This window comes from Dermacentor variabilis, chromosome 1, assembly GCF_050947875.1.
Source record: "Dermacentor variabilis isolate Ectoservices chromosome 1, ASM5094787v1, whole genome shotgun sequence".
In the NCBI taxonomy this organism is placed as follows: domain Eukaryota; kingdom Metazoa; phylum Arthropoda; class Arachnida; order Ixodida; family Ixodidae; genus Dermacentor; species Dermacentor variabilis.
Window position 1 is genome coordinate 273,524,880 of NC_134568.1, and position 14,961 is coordinate 273,539,840.

Consider the following 14,961-nt stretch of genomic DNA (forward strand, 5'->3'; position numbering starts at 1 on the left):
TGGGCCCTAAGAAGCTAGAAAAATCGCACTGTAAATGGCCACGTATAGAGTTGCACTTATAAAGCTATTTAGTGCTTTTCATGTACCTCATGTCACATATTAGCACGTGTACACAATTATCTCACATCCTCCAATTCTATGAAACTAGTCGCTAAGAATCCATCGTCTAGTTCTAATTCATGGTTTCCGAAATTCAGGAATTTTTGGTAACGTTCGCTACAACACGCGGTATATTAACACGCGATGTTTCATCAGTAGCCCTTTCTGCAAGCCCTTTCTATTTGCATTTGCGAGACACTCAGTTGCGTTCAAGAAATACAAATAGATCGATCTGAGTTCATTTTTAGCGCTAGTAGCGTAAACGGGATCACGAGTGTTTGGCTTCGCTCAGTGCGTCGCTGTTCGAAACTTCCTGGCGTTTTTGTGCGACGCCATCGCAGCCGCATATTTCTCCCCCCTTTTACACTGCAGGTGGCTTCTGACATCCGCACTTTTGTTTTGCCCCCCCTTGCACTCGCTCCTCTTCAACAGAGGTGCCGCCGCGATGTCTTCAGCGTGCCCCGATTGCTGATTCCCGATTCCTCCCGTTCGCCCTGTCGGCTCCTCTCCCAGCGAAGCCCCGAGGAATTTTAGCGTTATTGGTGTTGCTCGCCGGGAGCAACCGATGCCGAAGAAGAAAGCGTGAGGAAAGAAAGAAAACGAGACGCAGAGCGAACAGGAAGCAAGTGGCTCAATTACGTTATGAAACGTAATCGAATTATTGTTAGGCCTTTAGCACAACAAGCCCAGGATCGAGTGCGCCCTGTTTGCTTAATGTCGGCAGCGCTTGTCAGCCGTTTCGTGGCGGCGCGCGCTGCCGATTGCTCTTCCAGAGCGGGAAGCGGGGTAAATAATTCCCGCCAAAGGGGTTTATTAATTACTTAACCCTATTGTCTGCATTCCTCGTCTCCTTTGTCGATGTTCACTCTGAGAGCTCGACGTCATCTCTCTTCCGCAGTGCGGCGCTGCCGCTCGTCTGTGTTTACGATTGCCAGAGAGGCCGACTTGCCGCCACCTTCTTGTCCACGTGCGCCCACCCGTTGGGGCGCCTTCGCGTGGTTCTGGCCTCGCTTCTGGCAACCCGCGTTATTTTGACAACCACGGCGTCGCGCAGTGCATGGGGATCTTTTCGTTTCTTTTTTTTTTACATTTTCCCCCACTGCCAAGGCTGGTTTTTAGCGCTGTTACTTCAATCACAGGAGACACCGAGCAAGTGTCGACACATTAATGGGTGCTCACTCCTGCTGTTATGCAGACCGAAATCACTCGTCCGGCGACGTGCTTCTTTACGTGTCTTTCAGCACAGTCATATTGCGGCGCAATTGCTTATTTTCCCGTTTTTCCAAAATGTGCTTCGAACGGAGATTTTGAACCGACTTGTCTGAAAACTGGCTAACTACAAACGTAGGTGCAAAATTTCCTTTCCTTTCGTGAGGTCTGCCACGCTGCGCTTTGTTACTGGAACTAAAAAGATAACCGTACAGCCATAAAGTTACAACGTGCGCTACTCAGCACAAGTTTATCGGTAGTTCACTCTACATATTACCAGCAACCCGTGGTGGTTTAGGTATGGTGTTGGGCTGCTAAGCACGAGGTCGCAGGATTGAATCCCGGCCATGGCGGCCGCATTCCGATGGGGGCGAAATGCGAAAACACCCATGTACTTATATTTAGGGGCATTTTAAAAAACCCGAGGTGGTCCATATTTCCGGAGTCCCCCACTACGGCGTGCCTCATAATCAGCAAGTGGTTTCGGCACGTAAAACCCCATAATTTTTGTATTCTACATACTGAAGCAGCAGTGCGTGAAGTAAAATGAGCTAAAGAACATAAAACGGCAGCCACACAGCAATCAACTAACAACCTAGTTTCATTGTTCAACAACTGGCAACATAGAATATAACAAGCTAGGCATCCTGATATAGAGAGCATTGCCAGAAGAAATAGTTCAAATTAAATTCCGAGGTTTTACATAAAGCGCTGAATAATTATTCGATGATCAGGCGCGTCGTAGTGGGAGACCCCAGATTTATTCTGACCACCTGGGATTTTTTTAACAAGCATTCAGCGCACGTACACGAGTTTTTTAGAGCGCAAAGCGTCGGCGTTCCGGGCGTAACCAAGCGAACGAGCACAGCGAAACACGAGAGCGAATGCGGTGCGCAGCGGGGGATGAAAAAAGTGGCGAGAGAGAAGAGGCGCGAGGAGGAAAGCGGAGAGGAAGGTGCAGCGAAACCAGGAGGCGGAAAGCAGACGAGGGTATGGCGAAAGCGTGACAGGAAAGGCATAGTGCGGTTGACGATGGTTACGAGATGGCGCCCGAGTAGCGCGCGTTGTCTGGGAGGCTTGTCGGCGGCGGATTCTGTGAATCACGCCCACGCGTCACCCACGCGTTGGCCCCACGCGCTGGTTCTCCCGATCTCCAGATTAGCGAGGCAGTGGCGCCACACTTTGCTCCGTTAACAACGTGCCGCACGAGACCAATTGTCCACGCCAGCCAATACAGTGTGTCCGTAAAGTCATGGTGCACTTTTTACCGGTCATAGGAACTCAACGAAACAAGATAGAAATGTGAATCTTCCCCAAATACAAAAAAAAAAAAACTCTCCAAGTCAGTTCTCCCGCATAGTCTCTGCAGGCTCGTCACTTACCGATGGCCTACCAGAACGGGGTTTCTCCAACAAACTGCCGGTATCCTTGATATGCTTATCTCATCGATTAATGTTATTCCTATGGGGTGGCGCTTCGTTGTAGACGCGACGATAATTACGTTGCAGTTTGGTCACGAATTTGAATTTAGCAGACGACAGAACACGCTGAACTTTCCTCTGTACCATCCACACCTCGACTGGGGTGGCGTGGGCTGATCCGCTGCTGCGCATATTATGGCGCTGCGTCATCAGCTATGTGCGCACACCCTCGCTTGTCATACTACGGAAGCTTAGAGAGTTCTCCGTTTATTTCGTGAAGATTTAACAATTCTATCTTGTTTTGTTGCTTTCCTGTGACCGGTCAAAAGTGCACCATGACTTTAAGGACACACTGTAGACGGCAGGGTGAAACACGTATAGAGCTGCGCTCAAATTTTGCATTAGGAAGAATCGTAATCGTCGGCGAAATTTTTGCACTCCGCTATCATGGGAATGCGGCCGCTGAGGCTGGGATTGAGCCCGCAACCTGGTGCTAACTATCTGGTGCACTTAGCTACCACGGCGGGTGGCGCAGCAGTACAAGCACTTTTAGATGACATGGCATCTCAAGGCTGTGAACGGGTACGAGTACTTATCCAGGTGCAGCAATAGACAATGACAGCCTTGAGAGGCCATGTGTCTCATATCTTTCAGTGTTTGTACTGCTGCTTTTTGCAAAACTATCCACATCGACATGCCTTGGTTATTATACTCTATTTTGTCAGTTCTCGAGCAGTGAAACTTAGTTGTTAGTTCAGCGACTGTGGCGTCCACTTTACGTCTTTGTGTGTGTTGTAATTCACGTGGTGCTGCTTTAGCAGGTGCTATTGCAATACGCTAATGAGTCACCGTCGTGAGAAAATTAAAGACATCTATACGCACCAAATGGCGTGGGGACGCTGTGAATGATGCTCAGTTGTTCTACAACATTTCACAGCATTAAATTGCCGTTCAACGGTCACTGCTCTGTTGGTTACCTTATCGCTTAGTTATTCGCTGAGAAATCGTGCTTGTCTTGCGCAGACATGTATCGCTTTACGTAGTTGTGTGATCTTTAGCATCACTTAATTCCGCTCTGCGTTTGCTTACTTATTTCCATTTGTTTATATGACGAGACGTGACGCCTGTCACGTTCTCGTGACGCCTGCGGCAAAAAGAACGCTCCACGTCCACCGCCAAGGTCTGTGAGTGGTGGCGCTGGCTAACACTCCCAGGGTTCTACTAGTACACATAAATACCCAAGAAAGTGGATGGGGAAACAGCGCCGCGGTAGCTCAATTGGTTGAGCATCGCACGCGAAATGCGAAGGTTGTGGGTTCGGTTCCCACCTGCGGCAAGTTGTTTTTTCATCCACTTTAATTTCCATTAATTTATCGTTCCTTTATTTCATTTATTAAGCACAAGTAATTTTCCCTATGTTGTCCTTGGTGTCAGTGTTTGTTGGCTTATGATATAAGACTACATATATATATATATATATATATATATATATATATATATATATATATATATACTTACACTAAAGCCCAGGGCAGGATTTGAAAAACAAAAAAGGGGCATACACATGGGTGTCAAGCACATGCTTTACGCAAATTTAGAAAATCAAGCATTTAGATAGCATATAGGAGATTGAGCTAGATCTCTATGCAGGACGAGGCATATTGGATCTCATAGATTAAATGTCCATTCGGAAGTGCCAAAAAACAGGCATTTTTGTCTAATATGCCAAACAGCCCCTGTGGTAGTATTTCATGCGCCCAGAAAAACATTACCTTGCCGAAATAGTTAATGTTAACTTCGGCCCGTTCACACAATTTCTTGAACTATTCCCAAAAGTGCGGGGATGATAAAGTATGGAGGAGGCGAGAGGTTGGAGACACGGTAGCGCATGTTTGAGGCCTGTCTACGATCTCGTAAATTTCCATTCATAAGTGCGCAAGTACCTAACACGATCAAGAAGGCGTATCACTCCAACTAATCCAACTGGGCACATGTCCGCTCTGTGATTTTCGTGCAGTTTCGAACCGGGTGATCAAAATAAATGCATAGAAATATGTCATTCGATTTATTACTCTATTGTTTGGACAATTATCGTTCTGAAATGAGACTCACGCATCTGTGAATGCAGTTTTACGTTCTCCTTGTCTTTCTACTTACCAACACCCTACTCCCCCTTTCTCCAGTTCAGGGTGGCAAACCGATTTTCTTTTGTTCTGCTTAACCTGCCTACCTCATTTCCTTCGTAGTTCCTTATCTCTAAGATCAGCGTCCTGAAATTATCTTCCGCAAGAAGGAGCGTCTGCTAATTTTTTCTCGTGCAACTGAGAGAGCTTTTGGCCCATTATAGCGAGAGCAGCCCGGGAAAAGGTGCACGATTCCTTCACTGCACCCCTCGATACCATAAACGGTGTTATCGTTTATACCGCTGTGAAAATAATGCGCATTCGTGAATGCTACTGCAAGCCAAATGCAATATAAACGAGCTTACTTCCGACGTGGCTGATAATTAGGATCCGCGAAATATGAGGGCTGGTTTGTGGCGTTAAGTCGAATTATATTGAGCTAATGCAATCATGATTTTGTATTATCCCAGCGGAAACCGGACGCAGCAGACTGCTAGCTGCGTCCGGTTTCGAAAAAAAATATGGCTATACAGACTAAGGTGTCATGGGAATTTACTTATTTTATGTATTTATATATATCTTTCTTCAGGATATACAGATATATGTATGTCAGAGGGAAAAGGCATTAAAATAAATACATACATCGGCACAAAAAGCGTATGAACAAAAACAAATTACTTCGTGTAAAAGGAAGCAGAGATAGAGGAGAAAAAATGCAGGATATATAAAAGTACTATGAAATAGATACTTAGTATTGCACAAGAACTAAGATATTAACACGTTAGTTACTACGCTGTTAAACATGTCAGGTTCTGATATTCTTGTGCACGGGAAAGGCAGGCTGTTCCAATGATTACTCGCTTTCACTACAAGTTTCTCTTATTATGTGGTATGCTTACTTTCAATGGATGATCGCGACGTGAGGATATTCTGCTGGCTGTATGTATCGTATGCAGAGAGAAGAGAGAGTAGGATGGTAAGATATTTTGTGATACAGACATATACGAGAGATCTCCTACAGGTTTTTAGTTGATTAAACTTTAGACCTTACTTTGCGTAACGCTGCGTCCTTCAAAGGGTGTTAAACCGATTAGATAACAGACCATTTTCAGAGACCAAGATTGTCGGACCATGGCCACATGTGTCGCAGGCTTACATAGCGACGCGGGCCCTGCTGCGTTTCATGAAAGCGACTGGCCTCAGTGACCAATTATAGGCGTGAAGCAGTGGACATCCGAATGTACTCACACCGATAGTACCTTCTTCCCTCCCTCTCCTTTCTTTTCTTCCCTTAAACCCCTTCCCTTGTGTAGGGTAGCTAACCGGACGTGCGTCTGGTTAACCTCCCTACCTTTTCATCTTCTTCCTCCTCCTCCTGGCTGTTCTATAGTAGTTTTTTAACATGAAACGAGCAGAAATGTTCTGCACAGCTTCCAATTTATCTATTGAAGTATTCTGATAGAGGTTTCACACTGATCATGCGTATTCAAGTCACGAGCATGTGTAAGTAGTTGAAAGCTGTAGTTTGAGCTGGGGGGGGGGGGGAGGGAGATGGTGCAGGCGCGATGTTTCGTCGAAGATATCTTAGGGTACTGCTTGCTTTGGATGCTGTCGTCTAGATGTGTTCCTTCCAAGAAAGAGTATGCGATATTAATAGACCAAGATAGCGGTATCATGTCACGTTCTGTAGGGAATACTTATCACCTAATCATGTAAGCCTCACCAGTGGTGTTAACTCGAGAAATTCGCATTGATTTTCACTTGTATTGTATTCCATATTCCAAGTTACGCACCAATAAATATGCGATCTAGATCAGTTTATACAAGAAAGGTGTCAGAACTGTCAATTATTTTACGAAAAAGCACACAATCATCTGTACACAAACAAATCTGAGAAGAAAACATGTTAGAACAGCAAGAGACAAAGGACAGATCCTTGCGGAACCCCTGAAGTAACCGGTGCCATCGACGAATTAATTTCGTTATAGTGATTACGAAATATACACGTGAGATGAGGAAGGCGCGAATCCAGTAAAGTATATTTGGGTGAATGTTAAGTTTACCTAGTTTATGTAAAAGCAAGGCATGGTCCACTTTATCCAAAACAGTGAAGTCTAGAAAGTACAGTCTATAAAAATCAGAGTCAGGACAGCTGTGTAAATAATACGTGAACGTCAGTTCAGTCTCTCACAAGGAATACTTCCGAAACCCATGCCGGGCACACGTAAAAAAAATAAATTATCGTCTTCAAGGTGATTTACTATGTGTGTGCATATAAGGTGCTTGATTATTTTGCAACGAGAATAAGGGATATGGGTCTATAGTTTATTGGATTGCGCGGGTCACCAAAATTTGTGAATTGGAGTAGTTTTACCGTAGCTTTTTTTTTTCAGTTTTGGGGTAGTATTGTTTCATTGTATCACTGGGAGAAAAATGCATTCTAAGACGATGGAGGAGCATTTCGAAGTATTCTTCAAGAATTTATTGTTTATGCCATGGATCCCACAAGTATATTTTGGCTTCAGGTTCCTAATGATCGCTTTAATGCCGGTGGCGTCAAATGTTACGGGATTTATTCCGGGATAGTTAGGTTTCCGCAAAAGTGGAAAAGAGCTGCAAACCTTTGAATATGAGAATGTTTTCTGAAATGTGTAATTTAGTACAGCAGAGAAAGGATTGTCTGGAAGGGGGGGGGGGGGTACTGCCTCTCCGCTTGTGGTTGCGAGTGACATGTGCCGGCTGTTGTTCCCTTCACCAGTATTCCAAAGCACTTAGGGTTCGTGCTTTTTATGTGAGGAAGAGTTTTGCTAAAGAAAGTAAATTTAGTTGTTTTATTGTGTGTGAATATGTATTAGCAGCTATTTTGTATGCATTCCAGTGAGGTGAACTCAGTGAATGTTTGGCTCTGCGAAAAAGACGCTTTTTTCTTATTGGGCAGGTGGCTTAGGCAACGGCTATACCAGGGGTCATCGTCAAAGAAGGTTAGGCGTGCAGACGCGGACACAAGAAAAGAGAACCAGACGACACAAACGCCAACTATCAACTGAATGGCGCACTTTGGCGGAAAAGAAAGTGGACAATAACTTATCTGCGCGTGCTCAGGTATGGTAGTGTCACCGGTCAGTCAGGCACACGTGCGGCCCTACGCGAGAGATAACTGTTTATGCATTTCATTCTTCTTTATACAGGTTAATCGAAGGCTGTCTCATGCATGCGCTTGTTCTATTATTGATATGCCATGCCTCGACTATTAGACGCGCTTCTTGGTTCTTCTGCCTGTATAAAACACAGTGCATACATCGAAATTTGACTTGCCTTTACAGTCTCCGCAGTGCAAAGAAAGATTACATGGCGATCCTCCGGTTAACGACCTTTTAAGTTCAACTAATTTCTGATTACCACAACGGCCTGTTTGCGCCACGTAGAAGAGGCAAAAGGAACACTATATACATAACCAATACGGCAGTCCATGAATTTGTTGCGTGTTTTACGAAGGAAATGTCTGTCCGCCTTTGGTCTTTTACTTCTCATTCTTTCTCTGCATTGAGGAACAAATCTCGCCTATCTTAATGGAAGCCGTAAAAACAATGTTAACACCGTATCTACTTTACACTTTCTTTAGCCTGTGCGATAAGAAATGGATGTATGAAATACCTATGACTCTTTTCTTCTTATTACTGCTTTCTGCAAGCATGTTCGATCATGACGAAATGATGGACATTTTTAATTGTTCTGAGAAAGCGGCTACTGCCACGCGAGGATAACCTACTTCTAACAAGCACGTAACATGCGCTAGAGAGGTGCACATAAGCTGAACAAGGACTGGCAGCCATGATTCCGGGGTAAAGCACGACTTGGTCCTAGCTCGGAACAAAGAAATTGCCATTTATCGAAGCTAAGATGCAGGATGGTGCAACTAGGTAGGAGAAAATTGATATGAGCTCAGAGTACTACAAATAAAGCTTGGAACCACAGAAAGTTGAGCTAGTTGGTAGGGGTTCATTGTGAAAGAAGGGGAGGTGTGCAGACGCGGACAAAAGAGAAGAAAACACACAAGCAAGAAATTTCTTGCAGAACTGCTTAACATCACCGAGTTTTTCAGAACCTTTTCTCATGCTTAACTCACAGGCGTTAGTTCAGTTTTCAAAGACGTTCACAGGCGTTCAGTTTTTGACAAAGGAGAATCCCGGCGGTTGCGATGCTTTTAGTATAGGTATTGGATATCTTTATTACTCTTCGCCGCATAACGGTTTGTTAAATTGTATTAAATACCATACTAATGAATAAGTACAGGAATTCGTTTTCTCGCCTTTCATTTAAAGATAAGGCATCTTTGTGCAGAAATAAGGAATTTGCATTAGTTCCAAGGTTTCCCCTGTCCTTAGTGACCTATACGTTAGCAACAGTGGCAAATACGTAGAGGACGCCTTAGATAATCGTGTTGAAAGGGGTTTATTAATGTTGGACGGCAGGCGGAAGGATCGCACGACGGGCACAGCAAAGGCAGTCTCAGCCGGCGTTAACAGCTCGCGGTTCTGCGCTCGCACCTCCCGCCCAGACAGTGGGTCACTGCTGGACGCGTTGCTTCATCCCCACTACAGCACCCCGGCGACCAAGGGAAGCCATCCTGGCGACTCAAGGCAACATGAGAATAAGGGGGTCATGATATCGTGTCATGTACCATATCACGTCTACTGTACAATATATTGCATGCCCTTATCGGTAAGGAAAACAATAACATAGGCTTTGGGCTACAGTCTGCTGCGGTATGGAATAACAACTTACGGGCACTGTGCTGTTCGCTGGCACAACAGAATAAATGCAATACTGCACTCCCTCTTAAAAAACATATCTTATGATCTGAGCCTGAATGCTGACAGAGACCATTTCAAAATACTTTCGATGCCGAATTTCGTCATCATCGGCCTGGTTACGCCCACTGCAGGGCAAAGGCCTCTCCTATACTTCTCCAACAACCCCTGTCATGTACTAATTATGGCCATGTTGTGCTTGCAAACTGCTTAATCTCATCTGCCCACCTAACTTTCTGCCGCCCCCGGCTACGCTTTTCTTCCCTTGAAATCCAGTCCGTAACCCTTAATGACCATCGGTTATCTTCCCTCCTCATTAAATGTCCTGCCCATGCCCATTTATTTTTCTTGATTTCAACTATGATGTCATTTACTCGCGCTTGATCCCTCACCCAATCTGCTCTTTTCTTATCCCTTAACGTTACACCCATCATTCTTTCCATAACCCGTTGCGTCGTCCTCAATTTAAGTAGAACCCTTTTCGTCAGCCTCCAGGTTTCTGCCCCGTACGTGAGCACCGGTAAGACACAGCTGTTATGCACTTTTCTCTTGAGGGATAGTGGCAACCTGTTGTTCATGATTTGAGAATGCCTGCCAAACGCACCCCAGCCCATTCTCATTCTTCTGATTATTTCAGTCTCGTGATACGGATCCGCAGTCACTACCTGTCCTAAGTAGATGTATTCCCTTACCACTTCCAGTGCCTCACTACCTATCGTAAACTGCTGTTCTGTTCCGAGACTGTTAAACATTACTTTAGTTTTGCGAATTGCCGAATTTCAACGATCTTTTAAAGGGAAGCTAAAAGCTTTTCCAGAAAAAATGAGTGAAGAGCAGTATGCCGTGGTTTTCAACCCTCTGAATTCGAATATCGCATCGAAATTGAGCGAAAGAAAGCGCAAACATATTTTATTTCGACGAAAAGTGCAGCAGCAGACACGCCCAGCTCGCGCGCCTCGTTTCCGCCTGTGATTGGTCGGGCGCCTCGTGACGTCAACAATGGTGTTCGTCCGGACCGACTGCTGCCGCTACACACGAAGCACGGTGCAAAGTAGTTTGGTGGTGTTTTGCTGAGACGGTCATGGAAATTTTCGAGAGCTTGCGTTTCTCTGAGAAGTTCGGCGTTAAGTCCAAACTCTACGAGAGCGATTTCGCGCGCGACCGTGACGGGCGACGGCTTCGAGCGACAAAACGGGCCGTCGCTTGAACAAATCGCTCGGTGTTGTCGCTCGAACGCTCGTTTCTAGAAATCTAGAACTCGTCGCTCGTCGCCCGGAAATGCTATGAGCGACTAGCCAATTGTGCGAAGTCGAAACTGGATGTACCTAACTCAAATACTGCTGTTTGTCGCACGGAACGAGCAAACTATTGAATTTTACAGGTGCAAGAATAAGAACCTAGTGCAAAACCTTCAGAAATATTTTATGCTCCTTCTTCAGTAAAATACATCAACTTAAATTGATAAAGCATGCGTCACGCTAGTTTCTGCGCGTATATTGCTGCCCTCATACCGGGAAGTCTTCGCTCAAAGCCGTTGCTCGCGTGGAGTTCGGCTTGCAGACGACGAGTGAACGCGACAGCCATCGCCTCGCTTGCAGCGCTGTCGCTGTCGCGTGCAAGATCACTTGTAAGGGGTTTATAATTGTACATACTGCACGTACGTACATACTTGTACATACTACATGTACGAGCCAATTGCGAAGAGCCGGCCTCTCCAAGAAGCAAAAGATGCTGGTGCAAGCACTGCTTTCCACGCGAACGAAGGCGAAGTGTTAGTATCTCCTTGTGTTGGAAATGTTCTTTGGCGAGTATGTTTTTTGCTAAGCTGCATTCAGCGTTCCAGTGAGTACGTTTCCGGGCAAACAACTGTAGTGTTATGTTCCTGCATGCCTCCTCGTAGAACGTAAGCGGTGATGCGATCTTCAGCATTTGTGCGCTGCCCCAAAGCTGTCGGCAATCTACACAGACGGTTTAAACGCGGAAAAAGTGTACCGGCTGTTGTAGCACGTGTAGTATAGAACCTTCATCAGCGCGCCATCCGCACGCTACTCGTAACCGGCGAATTCAGTCGGCTACGTGAGATGGTCGGTTTCTCATGTGTGCGAGAGAAGGGTGAGCGCAGCGTCTTGGCGTGAGCAGGCTTTCCAACACATGCACACTTTACGCTTGCACTGCGTTATGGTAGCTGCATGCAGGCTGTTTCACAACACACGTGCGAATAGAAAATTCGCGGCGCTTGGTGATGAAACCTGCGTTAAGGGTGGCGATAAACATGCACCTTCCATTCAGCGTGCTATTTTTTTTTTAGGAGAACCCGAAGCACGCATTATTGATAAACTCCGGTAGTAATCGTCATGGAAGTGGTTAGAGCACAACACTTGTTCTTGAGCGCTTGAAGTTGTTTCGCTTCACAGCAGCCTCCCACTTAGCTGAAAGCTTCTTGTCTTGCAGGAACTAATGGAACATCAGAACATCGTCGCGGCCGCTGGTGTTCGTGCAAGCGTAGGCTGCACAGAACGCCGGCATGATCGGCCTACAAGTTCAATTGATGCTACGCACGTCAACTACCACTCCTATATACACACAAATAAAGGAATGTAGGGTCGAGCGAAGCAGATTAGGACGGCACGCACGCAGAAATAAGCCCGGTCAGGCACGGTCGCGGAGACTGCGAAGGAGCGGAACGCCAGTGTTGACGTAACTAAGCCGCGGTTTCCGGTCTCCGCTCGCATCGTCAGCGTCAGCAGCAGCGCGCGGCGCTCGACGGGGGGCGGAGCTACAGCGCAATTTTAACCGACGATTGCGTCGCTCCTAAGTGAAAAATCCCCCCCAAAATTTTACCTTCATGGTTTATAAGGTTCCCGCATCCGTATATGAGCCTCTTATTGAATTCGACAGACTCTTCAGCTTCCCTTTAATGCAAACGGTTGTATTAAAACACTTCTGGTCCAGTGAATTCCTAGTTCCGTGCACCTGTTCCCGTTGCTTAAGGCCCAGGGACCCTTTTTGGAGGCCCCGTTGTTCCACAAGGTACGGTACTAGAGCTCGCGCTCATTATGTTCCAACCTACTTCAATAAATTACCCCCCAGCATCCTCTATGCAAAAACAAAATACAAGTTGAAGAGACTGCTAAGGCGTATTTGTGTGTAAAGGCGTATTTGTTCCTTTTGTTTACCATTATTGCTTGTGTTCATGCATGTGATTGTGCAATCCCTTTGCGCCATGACGGTTAGATTGGTGTATTATTATATCATCTCATGGTCATTTCGTTCACACGCATTGCTGAATTTCTCTTTCATTATTCTCGATGAAAATTCTTCTATTAGACACTGCATAAATTTTAATAACTTTTTTTGGTATGCTATACTCGAGTTCGCTGCTTATAATCTATTATGTATCGTGTGTGGTTTTGCTGCCTGCCAGGCTCTGCCGCTCAAGGCTTCAAAGGCTTTGGCAGGTCTGTATGAATGTACTGATTTCATTGTTGGAAATGAAGGTATTATTATTATTATTATTATTATTATTATTATTAGCAGTAGTAGTAGTAGTAGTAGTAGTAGTAGTAGTAGTAGTAGTAGTAGTAGTATATGGCTTGAGGCGGCTCACGTGGACCACCTGATGGCCAAGACGACGCATGTCGGAGGATGGGCCGTATGGGCTCAATAACATAGGTGACGGTAGATAGGCACTCGATGATGCGATACGGGCATTGGTACTTGGGGGCAAACTTAGAAGTCAGGCCAAGGAAATGAAACGGTGTGCGGAGCGGGACGAGGGAGTCGACGGCGAAAGCTTGTTCAGTCAGATTGCGGTCATGGCGATCTTTTTGGAGGGCTAGGTTTTCCGAAGTAGAGGAGCGGGCCAGCTGCCGACACTTTTCAGCATATTTAGCCATTTCAGAAACTGGACTGAATTCGGAGGCGTTCGGACGATACAGCAAAATGGTGTCGAGTGTGGTACAAGCATGGTTGCGAACATATGAAAGAAAGAATGTGGAAAGCCGGTTGTCGACTGTGTCATGGTGCTATACGCGTAAGTGACGAAGGGAAGAACGACATCTCAGTTAGAGTGGTCAAAAGTAATGTACATGGACAGCATGTCTCCCAGCACTCCGTTAGTCCATTGGTCTGCGGGTGGTAGGCTGTAGATCTGCGGTGAACCGTACGACATGAACAAAGGAGCTCCTGAATGTCATCGGTAAAAACACACGCCCTTTGTCGCTGAGTAGTTCACGTAGTGCGCCATGGCGGAGGACGAAATCACGTAAGATGAGGTTCGCAAGGTCACGAGCACCAGCCGAAGGAAGCGCAGCCGTTTCCCCATACCGCGTTAGATGGTCGACGGCGATAATGACCCATCTGTTACCAGCGACAGAGCACGGAAAAAGGTCATAAAGATTAATTCCGACACAGTCGAAGGGGCGTGCAGGAGACGGTAAAGGCTGCAGGAGATCGGGCGAATGGGGAAATGGTTTCCGTTGTTGACAGAATAGGCAAGACCGAATATATTTTCAGGCATATGTGCACATGCCATGCCAGTAATAACATTGTCGGAGCCACTCATACATTTTTAGCGCACCAGCGTGGGCATGTTGAGGGTCAGCGTGAAAGTATGCGCAGACATCGAACCACATGTGGCTAGGGATGACGAGCAGCCAGTTACGGACATCCGGTTGATAGCTGCGACGATATAATAGTTCGTCCTGTATCGCAAAATGCGTGGCTTGGCGGCGAAGTGCATGCAGGTGTGCACAAGTTGGCGGAGCGGAAATTAAAGGGTTATCAGGGCCAGCAAGTAAGCGTTGCTATGATGAAGGCAAAGTTCTGGACAAAGCGATGAAAATACGAGCATAAGCCCACGAAGCTGCGCAGTTATTTTACTGAGGAAAGTCGGCTGAGGAAACTTCATGACGGCGTGAAGTTTGTCAGGGTCAGGAAGGATTCCGTGTTTTGAGACTACATGACCTAGTATGGTGAGCTGGCGAACCCCGAAGTTACACTTCTTCAGGTTGAGTTGAAGGCTTGCGTTGGTAATGCACTGGAGAGTCGTGTGCAGACGGGCGAGATGTGTAGCGAAATCGGGGGCAAAGACGATAACGTCATCTAGATAACACAGACATAGCCATTTCAGACCGCGTAAGCTGCTGTCCATCATTCGCTCAAATTTTGCAGGCGCATTGCAAAGTCCAAATGGCATGACTGCGAATTCGTACAGACCAACCGGGGTGACGAACGCCGCCTTTGGACGATCACACAAGGCCATCGGGACTTGCCATTAACCCAAACGCAGGTCGAGTG